Genomic DNA, 24,394 nt, shown 5'->3' on the forward strand with positions numbered 1-24,394 from the left:
CATAACACCGACTGTTACGTAACAGTCGGGATCATTAATATGTATGACCCCAATATTTGCATATGCCAGCCCATGTTCAAGGCATTAGACAAGGGCAGCCAGTATTAACGTCTGGATCTGTGCACAGCTGATAACAATAGCGAAAAATGGCAGATGGAGTGATAATAACTGACATGTAATAAGATGTCACTTATCATTTAAAGAGATTGTAAAGAGTGAACAGAAATTTTTGGTTGAAGACAGAAGTATTTATGACCCAAAATGTAGTAACAAAATGATAAGAAATGTATTTCAGTCTAGGAAAATAATTACTCCAAGGGAAAAAAATTTCTGGAATGCTTTAATAGATAAGATTAATTGGAAAAAAGCATGGCTCTTACCCTATAAATTTTGTGTCTCTAATAAAGTTAAAGAAATACATTTAAAAATTTTGCACAATATATACCCCACTAATGAAATTATTTCTAAATTCATTAACACTAGTTTAAATTGCAATTTTTGCAAGTCTAGTATTGAGTCAATCGATCATCTTTTCTTCAGATGCCCCCTTGTTAAAGATTTTTGGTCCGAGCTGGCAAATTTTTTGACTTCGAAATCTAATTTGGTCATTGATTTCACTATGTGTGATATATTCTGTTACTTTTCACATTGTAAACAAAATATAGAATATATAGGGAATGTAGTTATTTTGTTGGCAAAATATTACATTCATAAATGTAAATTTTCTTCAACAGTGCCCAAATTAAACCATTTTCTCTGTGACTTTAACTATTTAATTAAAACACTAAAAAAGATTAACAACAAAAAAAGTGTCAAATTTATGAATCTGTATAATGATTTGATGAATGTTACGTAAATTGTTTTTATTACCTCTGTATTTTTATTTATTTTTTATTTTTTATTTATTTTAACTTCATGCATTTATTTGCCTTATTATTTATGTTTGATGTCATCCATTGTTATATTGATATGTTTAAGTTGTTCTTGTTCAAACTTGCAATTTAAAAAAAAAAAAAATTACTGTACCATGGTTTCAGGTTGAGAGTTATGTTGACAAACCAGTCTGGAGGCACGTTTGATCTAAATCAAATATGTGCTGACTGAACAGTACCTCCTGTTGTCTTCTGTTTGGCTTGCACAATCACAAGGTATTATAAGGGCGAGGCAGTTAACGGGAGGTTTAAACAGGACCTTCACAATCCTCACACACCAGCACTCACTTGAAATGGCATCAGAAATAGCAGTGGTCAGAGACATGGAGGAAGGGCTGGTTATTAGAGAAGGACATGATGAAGAAGAAGAAAGAAAGCAACACAGAGAACAACAGCTGAACGAAAACCCAGATATTCTCTTCAGAGTTTATAGGCAAAGAGAACTGCATGTTCTGCTCTTCAGACCCACGAATGACAGCTGGTGGATAAGAACACTTAAACATCAATATCTAGGCATCTCTGCTCAGTGGACTTTTCAACATGCTGATAACCAGCAGATTCGACATAATATGAATCTCTCTGGTGATCGGATTCAATTGCAGACATTCTGTGATGACTTTCCAAACAATCGTTTGAAGTCTCTTGATGACAATGATGAAAAAGCTAAAGATCTGAGAGCAGCAATAGAAGATCTTGTATTAAAAAAATGGACACAATTCAAGAAGAAGCTGCCATAAAATTGAGGTACAACATTTAAATTATTTCAAAACAGCAAGTATTGTAGAAATGATTAAAATGTCATAAAATCACATCAGACAACTGTGCGATGAGTGTTGTTAAAAGTTGTTCTAACTAACCCCAGTAAAACTTTGCTCTTGAATTAACAAAGAGTAGAAAATTTGTTTTGACACTTTCATTTAGTGTATTTGTGATGTGTTCATATTTCTTCCACCAGAGATGTTCAACAAACCATAAAAACTGAGTCAAGCTGCCCTCCTCACCCTCCAGAACTTCAGATAAATAAGAATGAACAATAACGTGTTCAGATGATAAAGTTAAATAAATGCTGAGGAAACTCCATGTACCTTCAAGAAGACTAATGCAAGTGCAATTAGCCTGTGCGAGTTGTGTTTCATCATCTAATAGCTCTGTTCTGTTTTCCTGAGAATTGGTTCATGTTTACTTTATAATAATAGACATGTGATTATGAATATAACAGAAGTTTTTTTTTTCATCTCTTCCACAAAATGCTCATGTTTTTCCTAAAAAATATGAATTTCTTGTATTTCTCTTTCTCTGTCATATTAAATTCAGACAGCTGTGATTAAATCTGTCACACTTTATACTCTAGTTTATGTTTCTCAGAGTGTTTATTGTTAAAAGTACATTTCTGTATAAGCACTAACCTTATTAAAGTCATGACTACATTGAATCTAATGGACATTTCCATGGACATGAATTTTATACTGTATAAACTGTATATTCTCTCCCTTACACTATCCCTACTCCTAAACCTAACCATCAAACAAAACTTCTTACATTTTTACATTTTCAAAAAACATAATTTAGTAAGATTCATAAACTGTTTTCCTCATTGGGACCAAAAAATTTCGGATCTGGCCACCTTTGTGGTGACATTTTGTCCTCATACAGTAGGGTTTACCAGGACACACGTACTTACATACTTACACAAGGGAAGAAATTCATACCACTTTAGATAACAATGAGAAACAACAAAGGAATGAACAAAACAGGACGTACATGTGGGATTAATTAGGTGATAAACGAGGAGAACTTAGTAGTTGTAGGAACGAGAACTGAACAAAGGAAACATAGGAATATTAACACAAACATGTAGTTTTATATATATATAAAACTGCAGATAATTCATGGGTCATAAGATTCCAAAAATTGCTTGTGGGTCACTGGTGGATGAGAGATAAATCATTAATGTGACACTGAACTCTCATTTCACCATAAATGCATCAAACGTGTGTCCCTATTTTACTTTCGTTTTCAACAACATACTGTAGTAGGCCTACATCTCTTCAGGGAAAACAATGAAAGAAAACAAATGCGTAGAGCACCTCTGAGGTCATTATATAAAACACAAAGGAACCTACATGAGACATGAGGTAACACTTTACAATAACAGTACATGAATAATCATGAACTAATACCTGAATTAATAGTTACTTCAACATGAACTCATGATTAGTTAAGATATGAACTAATGAAGAGTGATCCTTAACTACGACAGGAGGATTCATGCATGGAAACAGAAGTCTTAACTACTGTACGCGTTAATACATGTTTGATAATTAATGCATTAATTAACATTTAGGGTAAACTAAATAAATCAGGCTCCATTAGAGTAAACAAGAAGTACTCTGAATTTGAATTAAACGTGATTTAATACTGTCATAATTTACACTGTAATATCATAATCTGCCATCTGCAGCTTTGTGACAAATAATTGGAATGGCACATGATTATTTAGCCATTAATTACATAGATCTGTCTAATCAAATGTGGAAAATAGACTAACTACCACTAATAAATTTAATTTGATCTAAACTGTTTTCTGATTTTTATTGTTCATTTATATTTAGTCATAGCTAAATAGTCATAGTTTATTCCCGGAACTAAAGTATGTAGGGTTTGTTTCTGGCGGGACACTCAATAGTGGCGCACGCTAGGTGAGAGAGAGCAAGCATAGACATCATATATAGCTAGACGCCCTATCGAATGCTACTGCCTATTGGCACGGACGAGCCGTGGAGCCGCCATCTTGGATCGGTCGCCAGCTCCACTCAGTGTAACTTGTTTGACAGGTGCAATGAGCTGTCAGCGCATTTAATTAATCATATCTCACAGAATACCTAACTGATTTTGACTCGGGTTTTTTTGCTGCAAAGGTAATTCATGTAGCTATGATACAGGACACATTGTTGAGTGTATTTTAATATTCATAGTAGACTTAACAGTTATATAATATTCTGATATAATAAGATATAAAGTGACCAGACGTCCAAAATCAAAATATGTGATGTAGGATATAAGGTAATTTATAAATCACACATTATAGATATAATAAAGAAGCAGAAACAGATAGTTGCAGTAAAATAAGATATTTTAGTAATACTAGCAGAAGTAACTCGATTTGCGCTTTGCCGTCATGTGTGTATGCTTCCTGATATCACGTGCACAAACACAAATAACTATTTTGTCCGGTCGAACAATGTATGTATTAAATTCAGATTGGATTGTGTTGGTAATAGGCACTTAACGTTACCTAACGCTAAAAGTAAGTTTCGTGCATTGAGCGCATTCTTGTGCTTTCGAACTTCTTTCTGATCTGAATAGTAATTATGTGGAAAACACTTGCGAGGTCCGACGGTTAAGCAGAGCGGTTAAGATAAAGGGGCTTGAATAATTAATAATCAATATAACCTGACGAAAATATATTTATTAAATGTTATCCACATTATATTTAATCTGCAACAGCATTGTGAACATTTATAACGATGCGTTTGGTCATTAACTTTTAAATGCATCATTATGCAAAGATGAAGAGAGTTATTGCATGAAAGACCCATGACTGGCAGATCAACGTGCGACTACATCTCTCCGAAACGGTAGGAAAATAAATTTAATTCAATGTGGAGGATTTTAACTGTGACAAGATGATTGACAGGGTAGTTTAAACAGTTACAGGTTGCGTAAATAAGCGACATAACGTCCGTTAAAGACGCAGTTATGTCCCAAAGCTTGTCTACTCTTCTGCTACACACTCAAAAGTATGTACTTTTTCTTTACAAAAACAGTAAATGCTTTTAGGACGTCGTATAAGTAGGCGAATTGGGACGCAGCTTAGGAGTACGACCGGTCTAAGATGGCGGCCGCAAATCTCGGCGCCCAGCGGCCAATAGGGCGTCTACCTATATGATGTCTATGAGAGCAAGCGCATATCCTGGCAGCGGCAGGTCGCAGCGCCACTTCCGGTGGCATCGGCAGCTGCCACCAACTCTGCGGATTTCTTCAGGCAGCTGCCACGGTCTTTCTAGGAGTTTCACGATGTTGCTGCTGTTTGCGGTTTGTATAGACAAAACAGCGTATGAGTATTGGAGGGCTTTAGTTTTGGAATTCAGCAGCACACAATGTCAGGCTTTGAGGTGTACTATCATTTTCAGGTGAAATTGAGCTGTGAAATATTTTTTTTAGTTATTTTTATTCATTCATACAGATTGACTGACTGAATAAATGAATGAATGTGAAATCACCTTCAGTTCGTTCACAGACAGTCTTACCGTAATAGCAAGTGTATGCGCGGACCGCGAAATAGGGGCGGCTAGATTGACCGCTCATTTCTGGATGGCGGCTGGCTTGACCGCAGTCTGTTCTCAGTGGCGTGCGGTGGTATTTTAAACTAATAATATCCCACAGGTGTATTATTTTTTATTATTATTATTATTATACATATTTATGTATCAGTTGCCAGAGTTCGTATATATATATATATATATATATATATATATATATATATATATATATATATACAGTATATACACATATATATATATATATATATATATATATATATATATATATATATATATATATATATACACACACACACACACACACACACTGCTCAAAAACATTAAAGGAACACTTTGAAAACACATCAGATCTCAATGGGGAAAAATATCATGCTGGATCTCTATACTGACATGGAATGGGTAATGTGTTAGGAACTAAAGGATGCCACATCGTTTGATGGAAATGAAAATTATTAACCTACAGAGCACTGAATTCAAAGACACCCTAGAAATCAAAGTGAAAAAATTATGTGGCAGGCTTGTCCATTTTGCTGAAATTTCATTGCAGCAACTCAAAATGGTACTCGGTAGTTTGTATGGACCCCCGTGCTTGTATGCATGTCTGACAACATCGGAGCATGCTCCTAATGAGATGACGGATGGTGTCCTGGGGTATTTCCTCCCAGATCTGGACCAGGGTATCACTGAGATCCTGGACAGTTTGAGGTGGAACCTGGTGGTGTCGGACGGACCCAAACATAATGTCCCAGAGGTGTTCTACTGGATTTAGGTCAGGTGAGCGTGGGGGTATCAATGGTATCAATTCCTTCATCCTCTAGAAACTGCCTGCATACTCTCGCCACATGAGGCCGGGCAATGTCGTGCACCAGGAGGAATCCAGGACCCACTGCACCAGCGTAGGGTCTGACAGTGGGTCTAAGGATTTCATCCTGGTACCTAATGGCAGTCAGGGTGCCATTGTCTAGCCTGTAGAGGTCTGTGCGTCCCTCCATGGATATGCCTCCCCAGAACATCACTGACCCACCACCAAACTGGCCATGCTAAACGATGTTACAGGCAGCATAACGTTCTCCACGGCTTCTCCAGACCCTTTCACGTCTGTCACATGTGCTCAGGGTGAACCTGCTCTCATCTGTGAAAACCACAGGGCGCCAGTTGTGGACCTGACAATTCTGAGCTCAGGGCCCACTAGAGGACGTCAGACCTCTCAAGCCACCCTCATGAAGTCTGTTTCTGATTGTTTGGTCAGAAACAAACTTCAGACATTCACACCAGTGGCCTGCTGGAGGTCGTTTTGTAGGGCTCTGGCAGTGCTCATCCTGTTCCTCCTTGCAAAAAGGAGCAGATACTGGTCCTGCTGATGGGTTAAGGACTTTCCATGCCCCTGTCCAGCTCTCCTAACTGCCTTACTCGTGGAATCTCCTCCATGCTCTTGAGAGGAGCTGGCACAATCCTGGAGGAGCTGGACTGCCTGTTAAACCTCTGTAGGGTCCAGGTATCACCTCATGCTACCAGTACAGACACTGACCCTGACAAAAACTAGTGACAAACAGTCAGAAAAGATGAATAGGGAAAAAAATGTCAGTGGCCTCCACCTGTAAAACGATTCCTGTTTTGGGGGTCATCTCATTGTTGCCCATCTAAGTGCACCTGTTGTTAATTTCATTAACACCAAAGCAGCTGAAACTGATTAACAACCCCCTCTGCTAAATGACCAGCTCAATACTCCAGGAGTTTAACTGACTTGATGCCATTCTCTGATTAAAAACTGTTCCTATATATATATATATATATATATATATATATATATATATATATATATATATATATATATATATATATATTATTATTTTAATTCACGTCCCTGTACCCTTACTGTTGTCACTTTTTCCTGGTTAAATAAACATTACATATAAAAGGCCAAATACAGTTATATTATGTATTTTTACACTATGTAATATTCTGTTTATCAAAACCAATAAGTGTTTGTTAAGTGTTAGTGTTTTTATGTATTTTTACATTTATTCCAGATTAATAACAAAAGGCCGAAAAAATTCAAATGTACTGTTCTTTTTAACTTTACCAGCGGGTGTCGCTGTTGGACAAAGTTACTTTATTAAAACTATAGTGACTTAAATTTTTAATGTCACATTTTTTTAATACTTGAGTTTTTTAAATCGATTATTTTCTCAGCCTGTTTTGTTTCTAAGGAGACTCTGCCTCCCTTGCCTTGACTGATGGCGGGCAACGACTGATGGCAGAAGCCGTACAACACACAAACATCAGAAATGTAATCTTAAATTATGATCCTTTCGGCTTTGAGGTTATGTAAATATACAAGCAACTAGTTATTAACTAAAGCGTCACATTAAATAAAAATGTTTGTGTGTGTTGCGCGCGAGCGTAGTAGGCTACTATTGGCAGCTGAGCACTCCTTATGTGTGTTCTTTTATTGGAAAATGATTATGCAATTTAGTTTATTGGGATCATATTCTGGTCCCATTTACTTGCTGGTATGTATATGCATCATCATATCTTTTATTAAAAAAAAAGAAGAAGAAAAAAAGTGTAGTTTGCAGCCAGAAATGGCGACAAACGATCGTGACTGCTGGCACAAACTGGCATGCTGATACATAAAAATGTATAATAATAATAATACAATTGTGGGAACTTTGCATCATAATTTTAAAATACCACCGCACGCCACTGAGAACATCTCAAACAGCGACAAACTCCGAGAAAGACCGTGGCAGCTGCCAGAAGAATCCGCGGCAGCTGCCGATGCCACCGGAAGTGGCGCTGCGACCTGCCGCTGCCAGAGGGAGCGCCAGGCCCTGCTGCGCTAGGTGTTCTCTTGGCGTGTTTGTTGTGTTGCTGGTATTTTAAACTAATAAATGTTGACTGCTTTGGTAAGCCGAATTAATAATTAAAGACATATTTACATGTATGTTTTATTGGGGTTTTCAGGAGGTTATGTGCAGTTATTAACTGTATTTGTATTTTTGTCATTTAAATGTATATGCTTTGATTAGCATTAGCTTGTGGACGCACCCGGTTTTACATGTAAATGTGCCTTATGTGTGTCTTTACAGGTATGTTTATGGCTTGCTTTCAAGTCCATATATGTTTAATTATATAAATAAAAATAAAATACAAATATTTTTTTTTTGTACCGGGGTGTAAAGGAATAAGGATGGCACTCTTAGGGCCCTATAATACACCCGGCGCAATGCGACGCAAGGCGCAGCGCAAGTGTGTTTGCTAGTTTGCGTCCGGCGCCGTTCGCGTTTTCCCGTTCAGCGCCACGTCCTTAAATTAGTAAATGCATTTGCGCCAGTTAGTGCGCCCATGGGCGTGCTGGTCTAAAAAAGAGGTGTGTTCAGGCGCATTGCCGGCGCATTGCTATTTTAAGGAGCTGAATATAGACTGCGCCATAGACCAACTCAAACCTGGTCTAAAGTCTAAATTCAATGGCGCAATATTTTTTTGTTAGAGCGCGTTGGTAGAAACTGCGCTTCTGGGCGCGTCCACAGTGTGCGTTGACTTTGCTTATTACACACAGGGATGCGCATCACACAAACATGCCAAATATTAAAAACAAATGGATTACAGTGTAAAAGAATATTATTGTGCAGGCTACATAAATATAAAAATGTAATGATGAATAGTCATTGCGTGTATTAGAATTAGGCTACCTATTTTCAATTCAGCCTAATACTACTTATAATGATGAACGAAATTGGCTAATTAATTGAACAATCGTGCCAACACACACACATATATATTAACTGACTCATCGCGCGGAGCTATTTGAAAGCCTGCATCCAACGCAGACGACTGAAAGATTGACTGGCCACTTAACAGGTAATTTCAGCAAAACATCACTCGTTGAACTCCTCAGTTGAATCGGTATATTTAATAAGTCAGTGTATTTTATAATGTTATATGTTATATAATACATAATTATATACTTTATTTAATGTTATATCCTGCTTGTCCCGTAGATGATCTGCTCGCGCACTTTAACTTCGCGCACGAGCAGATCGGTTTCTTCGCTTAAAAAGCTTTCGGCTTTTCCGCCAACAAATTCCGCCATGTAAATAGCAATCCGCCACGGCGCGAGCGCATCTCGCTCTTAAAGGGAATGGGAGATGACACTCTGATTGGTTTATTGAACGTTACGCCCAATACTCATTAAGAGAATAGGGACAACCCATTTCAAAAATGCGCCCCGGTGCATGGACCGTTTTTCCGTCGTTAAAATAGCAAAAGTGGATTTGGACACGCCCTGAGTGCACCTGCGCCGTGCGCTTTACACTTTGCGTTTAGATCGTTAAAATAGGGCCCTTAGTGTTTATTCATTTAGTTAATGATTTGTAAGTGCATCATGTCATGACTTTACTTGAGGGGGCACAATCATAATTAACTCATTATTAACTAACCATACACTAACATCAACTAATGGTTTGTTAATGCATACTTATGTCATGACTTTACTAATTTAATTCACTGTTAACTACTTACCAAATTCAGCTCATGATTTATCATGAACTTACTATCAAATACACATGTACTAACACAACTATATAAGTATTCAGCCCAGTTAAGTGATGTTGTGTGACTTTTCAATAAGTCAGAGAATGGAGGTACAGTATATGATCACGGCCTGCGTCTGGATGGAGAGTGAACTTCTGAATCTGAATCCAGCAAACGTTCCCTGACCTTAGCTCATGTTTCCTGCTTTTTTTTGGGAACCGATTCCTCAGGAACTGTTGTAAGTCACAGTTGTTTAGTTTGATAGGAAAGAATGTCACAAAACATATTAAGACCTTTTAAGATAAATTATTAGTGTATTTAGTATTTTATATGTTTGATAAGGAGGATCAGTGAAAATAATCCTGTGCCTTTCAGTAATGTTTATAATGAAGCTGCTGATGTCACTAGTTTAAATTCTGACAATAATAAATTAATTTCAAAGTCCAAATATTTATTATTCCTTCTTATAGAGACTGTTTGATTTAGTTTACCCTAAATGTTAATTAATGCATTAATTATCAAACATGTATTAACGTGTAGTTAAGACTTCTGTTTCCATGCATGAATCCTCCTGTCGTAGTTAAGGATCACTCTTCATTAGTTCATATCTTAACTAATCATGAGTTACTGTTGAAGTAACTATTAATTCAGGTATTAGTTCATGATTATTCATGTACTGTTATTGTAAAGTGTTACCAGACAGGATAACTCAAAATATAGCCTAAATCTTAAGAGAAATTATTATGAGTATTTTCCAACATAATAATGGAAATAGTTTTCCATAAAATTTGTTTTCATTTTGACAAATTCATGCAAATTCATGTTAATGAAACTAACAGAATGAGCTTCATTTTATTGATCATCAGCTAATTTAAAGATTAAAGACCACAGTGTGAGAGAGAGCGGCATCAGCACTGATAAGATCATTTAGTCTCACTATTTTAATGAAGAACTGTGTGTTAAGCTTCAGGATGTGACGCTGGACATTTAAGAATTGCTGAAGAGATACTGAGCTACTCGAAACACATGAAAGTGAAAGTGACGTGTAGCCAAGTATGGTGTCAAAAATGTCAAACTACATTTTATGGAAATTATTTTAAATAGTAATAATATTTCACAGTATTACTGTTTTACTGTATATTTGATCAAATAAATGTCAGCTTGATGAGCAGAAGAGACTTCTTTCAAAAACATTTTTAAAAAAAACTTAATATTTTCAAACTTATTGAAAGCATCTTAATTATTTATAGCATACATACACTGTATTGCCAAAGGTTTTGGGACGCCTGCCTTTACGTGCACATGAACTTTAATGACATCATTCTTAATCCATAGGGTTTAATATGGAGTTGTCCCACCCTTTGCAGCTATAACAGCCTCAACTCTTCTGGGAAGGCTTTCCACAAGGTTTAGGAGTGTGTTTATGGGAATTTTTGACCATTCTTCTAGAAGCGCATTTGTGAGGTCAGGCAGTGATGTTAGCGAGAAGACCTGGCTCACAGTCTCCGCTCTAAATCATCCCAAAGCTGTTCTATCAGGTTGAGGTCAGGCCAGTCAAGTTCCTCCACACCAAACTCACTCATCCATGTCTTTATGGACCTTGCTTTGTGCACTGGTGCACAGTCATGTTAGAACAGGAAGAGGCCATCCCCAAGCTGTTCCCACAAAGTTGGGAGCATGAAATTGCTCAAAATGTCTTGGTATGCTGAAGCATTAAGAGTTCCTTTCACTGGAACTAAGGGTTCAAGCCCTGAAAAACAACCCCACACCACAATCCCCCCTCCTCCAAACATTTTTGCATTGCACTTGGTGATGTAAGGCTTGGATCAGCTGCTCGGCCATGGAAACCCATTCCATGAAGCTCTCTACACACTGTTCTTGAGCTGATCTGAAGGCCACATGAAGTTTGGAGGTCTGTAGCTATTGACTCTGTAGAAAGTTGGTGACTTCTGCACACTGTGAGCCTCAGGATGCTCTGACCCGCTCTGTGATTTTACATGGCCGAACACTTCATGACTGAGTTGATGTTGTTCCTAATAGCTTCCACTTTTGTTATGATACCACTAACAGTTGACCGTGGAATATTTAGTAGTGAGGAAATTTCACAAATGGACTTATTGCACAGGTGGCAACCTATCACGGTACCACACTTGAATTCACTGAGCTCCTGAGAGCGACCCATTCTTTCACAAATGTTTGTAGAAGCAGTCTGCATGCCTAGTGCTTGATTTATACATCTGTGGCCATGGAAGTGATTTGAACACCTGAATTCAATGATTCAGAGGGGTGTCCCAATACTTTTGGCAATATAGTGTATAAATATATATAATTTGCTAATTAGTTCACATGTTTGGAACTAAAAGAACTATGTGAATTTCCTTCCTTGAGAATAGTATGCTTGTTGAGGGCTCCAAGAGCAAAGATCGGGGTCCGCACTCTCCTCCACTGGTTCCTCTGGCAATAGCCGAGCTGGCATTGTTGCCCTTCATGCCTGTTAGCAGTACAAGTAGCTTATGCGACAGCAAGGGTGTGTCCCTGTCACAGTTGGAGGATGACCATGGTCAGGGGTTGGCTTCCCCCTTGCATGTCCTGGTGCTGATCCCTTGGCGTTCTGGTCGTCTCCCTGTCAAGCTGTGGGACTACGAGCTGCAGTAGGTATCCTTTGTTGGGAGTGGGAGGAAATTCTCTTTGTTATTTATACATTTTATACAGAGGGAGTGTGGCTTTGTGGAAAATGGGTGGCGCCAGTGTATGGATTGTGACGTCTGGTCCCAGCAAGGGGGCGAGGCTCTGTTCTCTGTGTGTGAAAGCTTGTTGTTCTGGCTGTTCTCTCCATTAAGGTGAGCGTTAACCAGCCTCTCGAGTCAGTGATTCATTGTGCTTCATCAACACACTGGCGCAGGACTTTCACAATCTTCACACACCGGGAGCAGTCAGAAACAGGGCTGAATATTAGAAACATGGATGATCATCAACATAGAATTTATGAACTGGAAGAAAAAACAGGCGATCTGGAAAGGAAAACAAATGAGCTTGAAGAAAACAAAGATAATCTGGAAAGGAAAACGAATGAGCTTGAATATAAAACAGACAATCTGGAAAGGAAAACAAATGATCTTGAAGAAAAAACAGGCGATCTGGAAACAAGAATTCAAAAACTGGAAGAAACATTTCGAAACATTAGAAGACTATTATAGTCTGAAGACTCAAACAGAAGTGACAATTTAAGAAGTTTTGATAAAAAACATGAGGTAAAAATGGTTTAAAATGTCATAAATGTATCATCATAAGATTTTTTAAAAATGTGAGTTGAGTGGTGTTTGTTTGGTTCATCTTGTTACTTCCATCTTTAAACTGTTTTTAAAAGTTATTTAACATTATAACTAACTCCAACAAAACTTTAGTCATGCATTAACAATATGTTTTGACAGTCAAGTTTTTTTTCTTTCATTTCATCTATTTGCATTTTGTCAATGCTTATTTAACCAGAAATATTTAACAAATAATGAATGATCTGCCTTGACTTGATGCAAAACTAAACTGTATAACATATTATGCCTACTTCTTTATTCTGTTAATTAAATTTGTAAATATTTTACACTAATATTATTTTATTATTTCACCTTATTTAATTGTGCACTATTTTGTAAACAAAAATACATGCAAGTATTTGCACTAATGTTATTGTATTTGGACATTTCATAGCTGGACATTGCACTGTTTATGCAGTTTCTGTTTCTCTGTGTATGCAGTCAAGAAGAATATGTTAATTTCACTTCTATTTGTACTTATATCTCAATTAATTTATGATATGTATATTACTTAAAGGAACTATGTACCAAATCAAACTGTACTGTTAAACTGCATGTGTATGTAATGTAAATGTGAACATAATGTTCATACAGTAAAGTCACTAAAGTTATGACGAATGCTTTCTGGAGTTCTTTTCTTAAATTGTACGATATCTTTTAAAGGATTAGTTCACCCAAAAATGAAAATTCTCTCATTAATTCCTCACCCTCATGTCGTTCCACACCCCTAAGACCTTCGTTCATCTTCAGAACACAAATTAAGATATTTTTGATGAAATCTGAGAGGTTTTTTATCTTCAATAGACGAGAATACTTTTTGTTCACATTATTTATTTACATTGCAGCTGTTCCAGGTTCAACGTCCGAATGCCAGCCAATAATGTGCCTGTATTCGGACATAAACACTGAAGCTCTGCAACGTAAATAGCGTAGAAGAATGACAGGGGAGAGATTAATTTGTTGAGTATAGTCATTATTTTTGTTTTGTTTTTGTGAACAAAAAGTATTCTCATCGCTTCATAACATTAAGTTTGAACCACTGCAGTCACATGACTGTTTTAATTAATTTTCTTCTACTTTTCTGGACCTTGAAAGTGGCAATTCCATTGCTTTCAATGGAGTATACTTTCATATATTTAAAAAAATATATTACTACTATTAAAATAGTAAACTACTTTTATACTTAGTTCACTTTTAGTTCACCTAGTTGTGCACTTAAAGTTTACTACTATTACACTTAAAGTACACTTAAAGAGGTCATGAACTGTGTTGTTTTATTGTTTTATAATGTTTCCTGGGGTGCACTTATAATGTTAGTGTGATTTTTACATCAAAAATCATCATAATTTAGAAATAAAAGGCATTTTTCCTACCCTGATTTTATCCTCTGATTTGAACGCTCTGTTTTAAGGGGCGTGTCTTCTGTGAGACTTCAGTGTAAACGCCCACTGCTGTGATTGGCTGACATCTTTGCATATGAAATAGCTAAATATTACTCTCTCTTTTAGCACGTTTTTACTATTACAGCTCTCAAGGTTAACTAATCATGAAAAGCATTACATTTAGATCTATGGCATTATATTTAGATTGTGGCATGAAAGGTTGCAGTGATGAACATGTAGTTGATCACAGTCATGTTGTTGAGCTCATGAAAGCAGTGATCTCGTCATTATTACTCAATTTCTGCACACTAATGAATGCTTTCATCATAACTAACAGTGCAAACGCGATGTAAGAGATTTGTTGAATAAAACGGGAGTTGAATCCAGAACTCAGTCTCTGATAAACTCACGCTGTTTGATTGACAGCTCCAGCGATTGTAAAGGGAACGTTCTTTGATTGCTTTCTATATATAATTTAATCACAGGTTAAATAACAGATTATTTTCATCCTACTAAGAGAAACAAGGTGAAGTTGAGCGTTTAGTCACTGGTTTGATTTACTGACACACAGACAAAGATCATCTGACTGTACATGAATCATTAATATCAGATCAGGCATTAGAATGAACACAGTTACTGACATGTTGTTGCATTACTGTCGAGTCCATATCATAAAAGTCTGTGCCGAAATGAGATTGATTTACCAAAGAATCCACAGTGAAATCCTTTGAAAGGTAATGTTATTTTAGTCCTGTATCGCTCTTCTCTCCTCATCTCACTGACACACCAGTGGGTGGAGCTAACATTGCTATGATGAAGTAGGCGTTGATTTCTTCTGAGGAGGCGGAGTTTCACCGTCATAGGTATAGGCACATTCTGGATTCAGTCGTTCGGTCTGGTGTCAATAAAAGCTCTTATTGGACTAACAAGAAATTTTTCAGTTCTGAAACTCACAGGATATTCTTATAGTTTGATGACCTCTTATATATCAAAAACTCAAGGAAAAGTTGATCATCAATTCATGACCCTTTAAACGTACTTCAATTGAGCCAATTTAGTCCAAAGCAGTACTGATATAGTACACTTACAAGTTTACTACTAGTACATTGATACTAGTATACTTACTACATAAAGTTTACTTAAAATATACTTGAACATTACTTCATAAAATGAACTTGTAGTATTCTTATTATTTGTAAGGGTAACCCTTTAAGCCTTTGCTCAAGCTGTGCAATTTTTCATAACAGAATACTTAACATTGCACACATTTTGTCATGCAAATAAAGCTCTCTTAAACTGATAGAGAGAGATGCACTAACATCTTTCTTGAAGAACATGCAGAAACTTTCCAGTCTCCATAGAGACACAGCATTAACACCATTAGACAGCGCTCTCTTCTGGACTGAGTTTGTCATTAGACACATTTCTTATGAATAGAAACCTAACCTCCAAGAAAGTGTTCAACCATCAAGCACATGACATTATACATGTGAACTAATGAAAGTAAAAGTAATGTATTGGAATGAATGTGTTTTTACACTAAAACTGCTTATTTGTCTTTGTGTTGTTTATAAATGACATGATGTGATTCATTTTTGTCCATTTCCTCTTTTTTATTTTCTCCTGACCACACCCTCTGTTCTTTCTCTTCTCTGTTGTCCTGTCTAAACACATCTTTGTATTTTGTATTATTTCAATGAATCTAACTAAAGTGCACAATAAATATTACATTTTTTGAGGCTTTTTTTCACACAAAAGTAAAGCTGATGGTCGAATTGAATATAGCTGAGGAGGAACACTGAGTTACGTCTTTATTTATTTTATTTTATTTATTTATTTTACATTTGAATAACTAAATTAATACTATGCCTGACTATTTAGATGGCATACACACCATGTGTGATTGCACAGATTCACTCAATCAATGATACTGACACCAGAAACATTAACATTAACCCGGGGTTTATGAATAAACCTTTTAGGTATTACCATGGTACTGTTTGAAGTGCTTTGGATTACTGTAGTTGATAGATATTGCTACCATTCAGTACTTTAGTATATTTTAAAGTACCATAGTATACACCAATTACCATATAACAACATGAAAGCCAAATACTTTATGTAAAAGATACTGAAATATGCCAACTAAATTAAATTTGAACATGCAACAGAGTAACCCTACATACCATGATAGTGGTGCATCAATCAGTATTGCTCAGCCTATCTATTAAATGGTCTATACTGCAGACCAACACACTTTGAGCACTGAGGATTTTAATGAAGTAAATTGATTAAATGGTCAAAAAATGATTAAATACAGTATGGTAAAATAAAGTTTAATGATTAATTACAGTATAAATGATTAACTGATGGATATAATATAAATAAAAGGAAAATAAATTGTTTGTAAAAGACAAGTAAATTTATCCCAATTTTAATTAGAACATGCAACAGAGAAACCCTATATCCATGATAGTGATGCAAACAACATAGTTCAGACTCACACTATCAGTCAATAGTGTTCAGCCTATTTATTAAATGGTCTCGGGCTGCCGCCCTCTTTATAGATCAGGTCAGTAACACAGTTTATTAATTTCTTGTGATTTTCGTTCAGATCCTGTACATCAGATTTAGAAGATGGCTCATGTATACTCTTCCAATCATTCCAATCCATTCTCCTTTTTCTTGAAATCACCACCAAAATTGCTCTTTTAGTAACCTCATGGACTGTCCCAGTAGGAGGAACATGTGTGTCACAGCTGAATCCATAATCATTCCAGTTATTTCCTGTCATATAATAGGTAGAATGCTCGAGAATCGTTTCTATTGGATCAGTTTCAAGAAACAACTTGTATGCTTTCTCCCACCACTCTTCATTCACTTCCCTGTCTACGTTTGACCAAGTTGCCATCTGTTGAAAAACAGGGAATAGAAATGAGTGTGCTAGTGAACAGTTTGCATCAGTATTGTTACTTATTTTAAATTGACATGTATTAAATACACAGATAGTAATATTGATGTATGTAAATATACACCCTTATGAATGATATTTTAATGCTCAGTCTGAGCTAGCTAGTTATGCTTCAATCATAATTGATCACAAATGATTATTAAAACCTTACTGTTTAGGCTTTGTGATGTCCTGTGGCTTCCTGTAAAAGTTATGAGTTGATACAGAGCGGTCGCAGCTGCCTGCACACTTTCAATCCCGTTGTTTGATGTGAAAAGAACAGACACTCGATGACTTAGAAAGTCTACAGGGTGTGGTCTATGCAAATGACCAAGCTGCTTGACCAATCCAGATGTACCATGCATGTCTTTTACAAGCAGTCACGTGCACACTCTGACATAAGAGTTTATGTCTTTATGTCATTTCTTTTACTGTCTATGGACATAAGAGGGGGCTTGAGCCCCTGCTCTTTTTCTTCCTCGAGAGAAAGTGCCCTTTTTTTTAAATAAATGAATATATATTCCTGTTTGCGCACAGCTTCCCCTGTCAAAATATATATTTACTGAATAATAATAATAATAATTATAATAATAATAATAAATATAGCTGCAAGCAGCAATTACGGGGCCAAGCACAAAAACGGCACAAGAAGCAAGCCAACACGACTGGGAGCATCAGGCTAACTGCAGCAGTGAGCAATTAAAGACCTATTAAGATCATTTTAGCTAAAAGAGCTGAAAAATGATCAAAAATGAGGATTTATTGGTTCATCACTTTCGACCAATAGGTGGCGCTGTGTCCAAATTGTTGTGGTATGGTCAGAGTGAGGTGACAATGACACTTGCAAAGTTTGGTGTCAATATGTCAAAGCACTGAAGAGATACAGCTTCAAGAGTCGTTTTTGCATCATGCCTCAAATTCTTTGCTCTGGTATACGAAAACGGTTTGACATATTGACTTGAAATCCATAACTTTTTGTCGGCATGGTCTGAAGATGACATGGTTCAATTTTGGTGAAAATCGGAGCAACGGTCTAGGAGGAGTTCGAAAAAGTAGGTTTTTAAAGAAAAACAATATGGCGGACAAGAAGTTTAGCTGACTATGGCAAATTTGATATCTACTGTATGTTCTCAGCATGACCCAAGGAATCTACTGAGACATTTTGTTATAACTTTTGACCACAAGGTGGCGCTGGTCCGAAACTTCTCAGGCTCCTTCAGGGCATTGTGCTGATGACCCATACCGAGTTTCGTAACGATACGCTAATGCGTTCATAAAATACAGCATTTTAGCACAAAATTCAAAATGGCCGACGGCCAAAATGGCTGAAGTGGGAAAATTGGACATCATTCGACTCGGCATGATTCCCCGAATCCAACGAGATTTATGATTTTTGGACAAACCCATCAGAAGTTATAAGCAAAAATAGCCATTTTTCATATCTCCACACCAGTAGGTGGCGCTGCGCCGAAACACTGCATGGTGCCTCAGGTCATGCTTGTCATGACATGTACCAAGTTTGGTCTGAATATGATAAAGTGTTACAGAGATACAGCCTTACTTCTATTTTCGCAAGCACTACGTACAATTCGTTCGTGTGTTTTTCAAAAACGGTTTGAGCAATCAACTTGAATTCCATAACTTTTTGTCAGCATGGTCTGAAGATGATCTGGTTCAATTTTCGTGAAAATCGGAGTAACGGCCTAGGAGGAGTTCGAAATAGTAGGTTTTTCAGAAAATTCGTCTTGAGCCAAGGAATCAGAAGAAAAAGGAATTTTGTTTCTAGCCCTTATGGTTCTAAAGTTATTAACATAAACATAAGTGCAACTTTGGACAGCTGGTGGCGCTAGAGGGATTGAGTTAAAGACTCCAAAGTTGCTATGGACAAAGGTCAGACTGTCCTCTAACTGTGTGCCAAATTTCACAACTTTCCCGCAAGCGGTTCTATGGGCTGCCATAGACTTCAAGAGCGGAAGAAGAAGAAGAAGAAGAATTAAAAAAAAAAAAAAAAAGAACGCCAACAATAACAATAGGTGCCTCCGCACCTTCGGTGCTTGGCCCCTAATAATAAAAATAATAGAGGGTATGCACGTGACGTCACCGTCGACCGTTAGGACTGCGGTCACGCACACTGAGTGGCAAAAGACTGAGCAGCAGTCGCGAAAAACACACAAAACACATTCAAAACGGGAAAGAGCTTTGCGGCTGACTGTACAAATAGCTTTGACACAAACCCTGAGGTATATATTTAAAAACTAGAGAAAGCAACAGAAAAAGAAGCAAATGGATCACTGCAATTCACAGAAACAGCTGGACTCCAGCAGAGAAACATGGATTTGCAGTTATCATTTTGTGTCGAATTGTTGGATTTTGAGGTAAAATCATACTTTATATATTGTATTGTTATATATTATGTTGACAACTCATCAATTAAATATTTTCCATCTTATATTATGCATAATTGGGTGTTTTTAAATAAACAACACTGTCAAAAACTATACTATAACAGTTTTAGGGCTGGACAATATGACGATATAACATTGATATAAGTGATTACACAGATTTAAACCTACCGATATTGTAGTTATATAAAATATTCACAGGCAGATTTGCTTTTTGTATTCCCCGGCGTCAAATCAGGCACATATAAATGTCAGGAAACACGACTCCTGGCTGCATGTCATTATCCATGGATTAGGTTTATTTGACAAGTTGTAAGAAACACTTTCGAGTCCAACCTTTAGTGTAATCGTTAGTTTTACTCGCGTTTTCGCCGTTTCTCCTATTAATCCAGTTACGCAGCTGGTTCTTTTGCCACTCAGTCTAGCTGAGGGAGCGCGCTTTCGGCGGGAAAGTGACGTCGATGCATACCCTCTATAATAAAAACTATATATCAGGTCGGCCCACCTCATGTTTGCTTCTGGCTGAAAACTTGTGACAACTATTCCCGGGAAAATACAACTGCTGTTTGCGATGAGAAGCGAACATATAAAAGCCGTAGATGGATCCATCCCGTGCATTTCTTTCAGGTAGCCTATGTGTTCACAAACATGTGAAATTTGTTAAACTATTTAAGGGTGAGATTATTTATACGTTTAACCACCAGCAACGCATCTGCCTGATTTGATAATAATGCAATTATGTCATATTATAATTTCAGTTATTTTAATGTGCAATGCATTGCGTTTTGAACCATGTTAAAGATATTTGTAGGGCTGTCAATGCCAGAAAAGGAGCATCCACGAACCGCATTATTAGACAGTTTTCTAAGGATGCTTGATTTATTAAAACTATTTAAAAATCATAATACAGCATTACATAAGGCTATTCTTAAATCTACGCATACACAGGATAATCTAATAAAAGTTTAAACCCTCGCTCTGTCTTTGCATGTTTGATATATGCCACATTCTTGAAGAAATTACTATCAACAAAAAAAAAGTGGCTGAATATTATTATTTAACTAATAATATATTTTTTTAATTATGGTGGTTGGCTTTAATTGTGGAAGTGATGTCTAGCACTCATTGAAGTATATGCACAAGACATCACTGCCGTTGTCAGAGCGTGATCAGACCTCACTAACTGAGTGCTGAACGCAGTTGGACAAAGTGGTGTTTTAGAGGTAAAAAATGATATAAATACTGTTTGGTTCATTTCGTGTCTTAGGGCATCAATGTGTCGTCTCAAGCCGCAGGGTTTAATTTGGATTTGTTTGTGCATGTTTTTTTGACTCTTATTGATAGAGTTCCCATTGACACGCATTATTTGACTGACAGACGCAACGGTTGAAGTTAAAAAAAATAATCATTTGTGTTCTACTGAAGAAACAAAGTCACCTACATCTTGGATGCGCTGGGGGTAAGCAGATAAACATCAAATTTTCATTTTTGGGTGAACTATCCCTTTAAAACCACAGGGCTGATACAGCCGGTTCAATTTAAAACATTCAAATCAAAACCTGGCTGTAAAAAAAAAAAAAAATGATTTAAAATGATGATTAATGATTAAAAACAAAACAAAACGGTAACACTTTTTTATGAAGACCATGCTTATAATGATTTATAGTCCCATTTATACTTACAGCAAGTCAGAAATGTTCCTAATGTTCCAGTCTTTAAATATAGGATAAAACCTGTACTTTTGCAACAACAGCAGTACTGGAAAAAAATATAAAACAAATACTGAAACAATTGATAAGCATTTTTAATTAGCAGATCACTGAAGTATTTAGAAATAGCAGATTCCAGTCTCAGTTGGTGTCACAGTTGTTATGTTCGTTTTAGTTTTCATGGACTTTTATTTTGTTTTCATTAGTCACATGAGCTCCTTTGTTCTGTTTTCCCACCACAATCAGTCACCATGGACACTGCACTAATCATCACAGCTGTTTGTCATTTTCAGTTATTTTGTCTGTGTATATTAGTTCAGTTGGTTTGTCTTTGTCGGGTCACATACGTTTCTGGATTGTATTTGTGACTGCCTTCATCTGTGTCAACCTGTTGGATTTCTAAGTAAAGACTTTGTGTGATTAATCTTCGTCTGAGTTACTACACACCGCGTTACAGTTGGAGGCACAGTCAGGTGTTGAATTTATTTTCATTAACTAGACACACAGTAAAATAGGACTCTTTGAATCGGATTTGTTCAGTGTGGTGTTCATACTCACTATGTAAATGATCTACAACAGCGGGTTACACACTACACGAGCTGACAACAATCTCACTGTCACCCCAAAGTCGACTTGCACATACTTTTATGGATGGATGCATTTTTTTTTTTTTTTTTTCGGCGCGTAACTCGTCCCGCGGTTTTTGTCACAGACCCACGGATGAGGTGTCAAATCGTGCGGTTTATTCGGGAATGGTGTGCTATGACTTTTCTAAGCGATCGGGTGTACGATGTTCACCCGGCAGGCGAAAAAGTAGGCGAAAAAATCCCATTGACTTAACATTGCGACAAACTTTGACGAGTCATAACTCCTAACGAGAATTTCGTAGAAACATGTGGGTCACCACGTTTGAAGAGGCTGGCAGGCTCTGTCAGACCATACCTCAAAATGGGGTGTAAGTTGTATCCCTGGGGCGCAAGAGCTGCCCAAAGTTGCCCCATAGACATACTATGGTGAAGCCGTGCCCATGAAACAGTGTGTTTTTCCTACTATGGGAAATTACATAGGGATTTTGTATTGAACATAACTCTGGATCACAATGTCATAGAGACAAGGGGGAGGGCTCATTTTACTTAGGCAACCAATCAGTCTCTCTGGATCATTGTGAAGCTATCAAGCCACGCCCTAGCAACTATATAGCGCACCATAGCAACAAGTTCCATAGACTTCCATTGAAAAAGATCAAAGGAATATCTTTGGATAGAAGTGTCATAGAAACATGAGGGTGGGCTCATTTAACTTGGGGCAGCAAATGGCCAATCACGACTAACCTTAAACACTTCATAGCCACGCCCTAGCAACCATTTAGAGCACCATAGCAACCCAAAGCATAGAGGGATATCTTCAAATCTGAATATCATAGAGACATGGGGGTTGGTTTATATCATTCATACTGGCAATCAGCCTTTGCTGTATCATCATTGGCAGCTGCCAAGCCACTTCCTAGTAACCAAACAGTGTACCCTAGCAACCATTTAGCAAGACCTATATCTCTGCATCAGAAAATCTTTCAGACATGGGGGTTGGTTTATATCATTCATACTGGCAATCAGCCTTTGCTGTATCATCATTGGCAGCTGCCAAGCCACTTCCTAGTAACCAAACAGTGTACCCTAGCAACCATTTAGCAAGACCTATATCTCTGCATCAGAAAATCTTTCAGACATGGGGGTTGGTTTATATTGCCAAGCAGCCTTTGGAGTATCATCATTGGCAGCTGCCAAGCCACCCCTAGCAACCAAACAGTACCCTAGCAACCGTTTTTCAAGATGTATATCTCTGCATCAGAACATCGTACAGACATGGGGGTTGGTTTATATTGTCAAGTAGCCTTTGGTGTATCATCACTGGCAGATGACAAGCCACTCCCTAGCAACCAAACAGAGTACCCTAGCAACCGTTTTTCAAGATGTATATCTCTGCATCAGAACATCGTACAGACATGGGGGTTGGTTTATATTGTCAAGCAGCCTTTGGAGTATCATCATTGGCAGCTGCCAAGCCACCCCTAGCAACCAAACAGTACCCTAGCAACCGTTTTTCAAGATGTATATCTCTGCATCAGAACATCGTACAGACATGGGGGTTGGTTTATATTGTCAAGCAGCCTTTGGAGTATCATCATTGGCAGCTGCCAAGCCACCCCTAGCAACCAAACAGTACCCTAGCAACCGTTTTTCAAGATGTATATCTCTGCATCAGAACATCGTACAGACATGGGGGTTGGTTTATATTGTCAAGCAGCCTTTGGAGTATCATCATTGGCAGCTGCCAAGCCACCCCTAGCAACCAAACAGTACCCTAGCAACCGTTTTTCAAGATGTATATCTCTGCATCAGAACATCGTACAGACATGGGGGTTGGTTTATATTGTCAAGCAGCCTTTGGAGTATCATCATTGGCAGCTGCCAAGCCACTCCCTAGCAACCAAACAGAGTACCCTGGCAACAATTTTGTTAGATGTATATCTCTGCATCAGAACATAGTACAGACATGTACCGATTTTTGCCACTGCAAGCACCAATCACATTTTCTTCAGGAAATGTACATTCTAGTTTTAAATGTTCTTCACATTAAGGAAAACAAGGTTCTATTAAGAACTGTTCAAAAGAAGACACTTTTTAGGGAACCAAAAATGGTTCTTCTATGCATCAGTGCCCGTTTTGGGACCTTTATTTTTAAGATTGTAGGAGAGTTTTTCTGTAAAAGGAAAGATATTGGTAGTTTATTTTCCTGTTTAATGTTCAGTTATGCTTGGACATTTAGAGG

The 24,394-nt window shown here is 37.3% G+C and overlaps 1 long non-coding RNA gene across 1 annotated transcript; it reads right to left on the bottom strand.

The window, feature by feature from the left end:
• Nucleotides 1-17,020: 17,020 nt before the first annotated feature.
• On the bottom strand, nucleotides 17,021-17,960 carry LOC125254338. The gene is made up of 2 exons (XR_007181636.1): nucleotides 17,627-17,960; nucleotides 17,021-17,415 (listed from the first exon to the last, which is right to left on the bottom strand). It is a non-coding gene; the product is annotated as an uncharacterized LOC125254338 (long non-coding RNA).
• Between the last annotated feature and the right edge of the window lie 6,434 nt (nucleotides 17,961-24,394).

This window comes from Megalobrama amblycephala, linkage group LG19, assembly GCF_018812025.1.
Source record: "Megalobrama amblycephala isolate DHTTF-2021 linkage group LG19, ASM1881202v1, whole genome shotgun sequence".
Taxonomy (NCBI): domain Eukaryota; kingdom Metazoa; phylum Chordata; class Actinopteri; order Cypriniformes; family Xenocyprididae; genus Megalobrama; species Megalobrama amblycephala.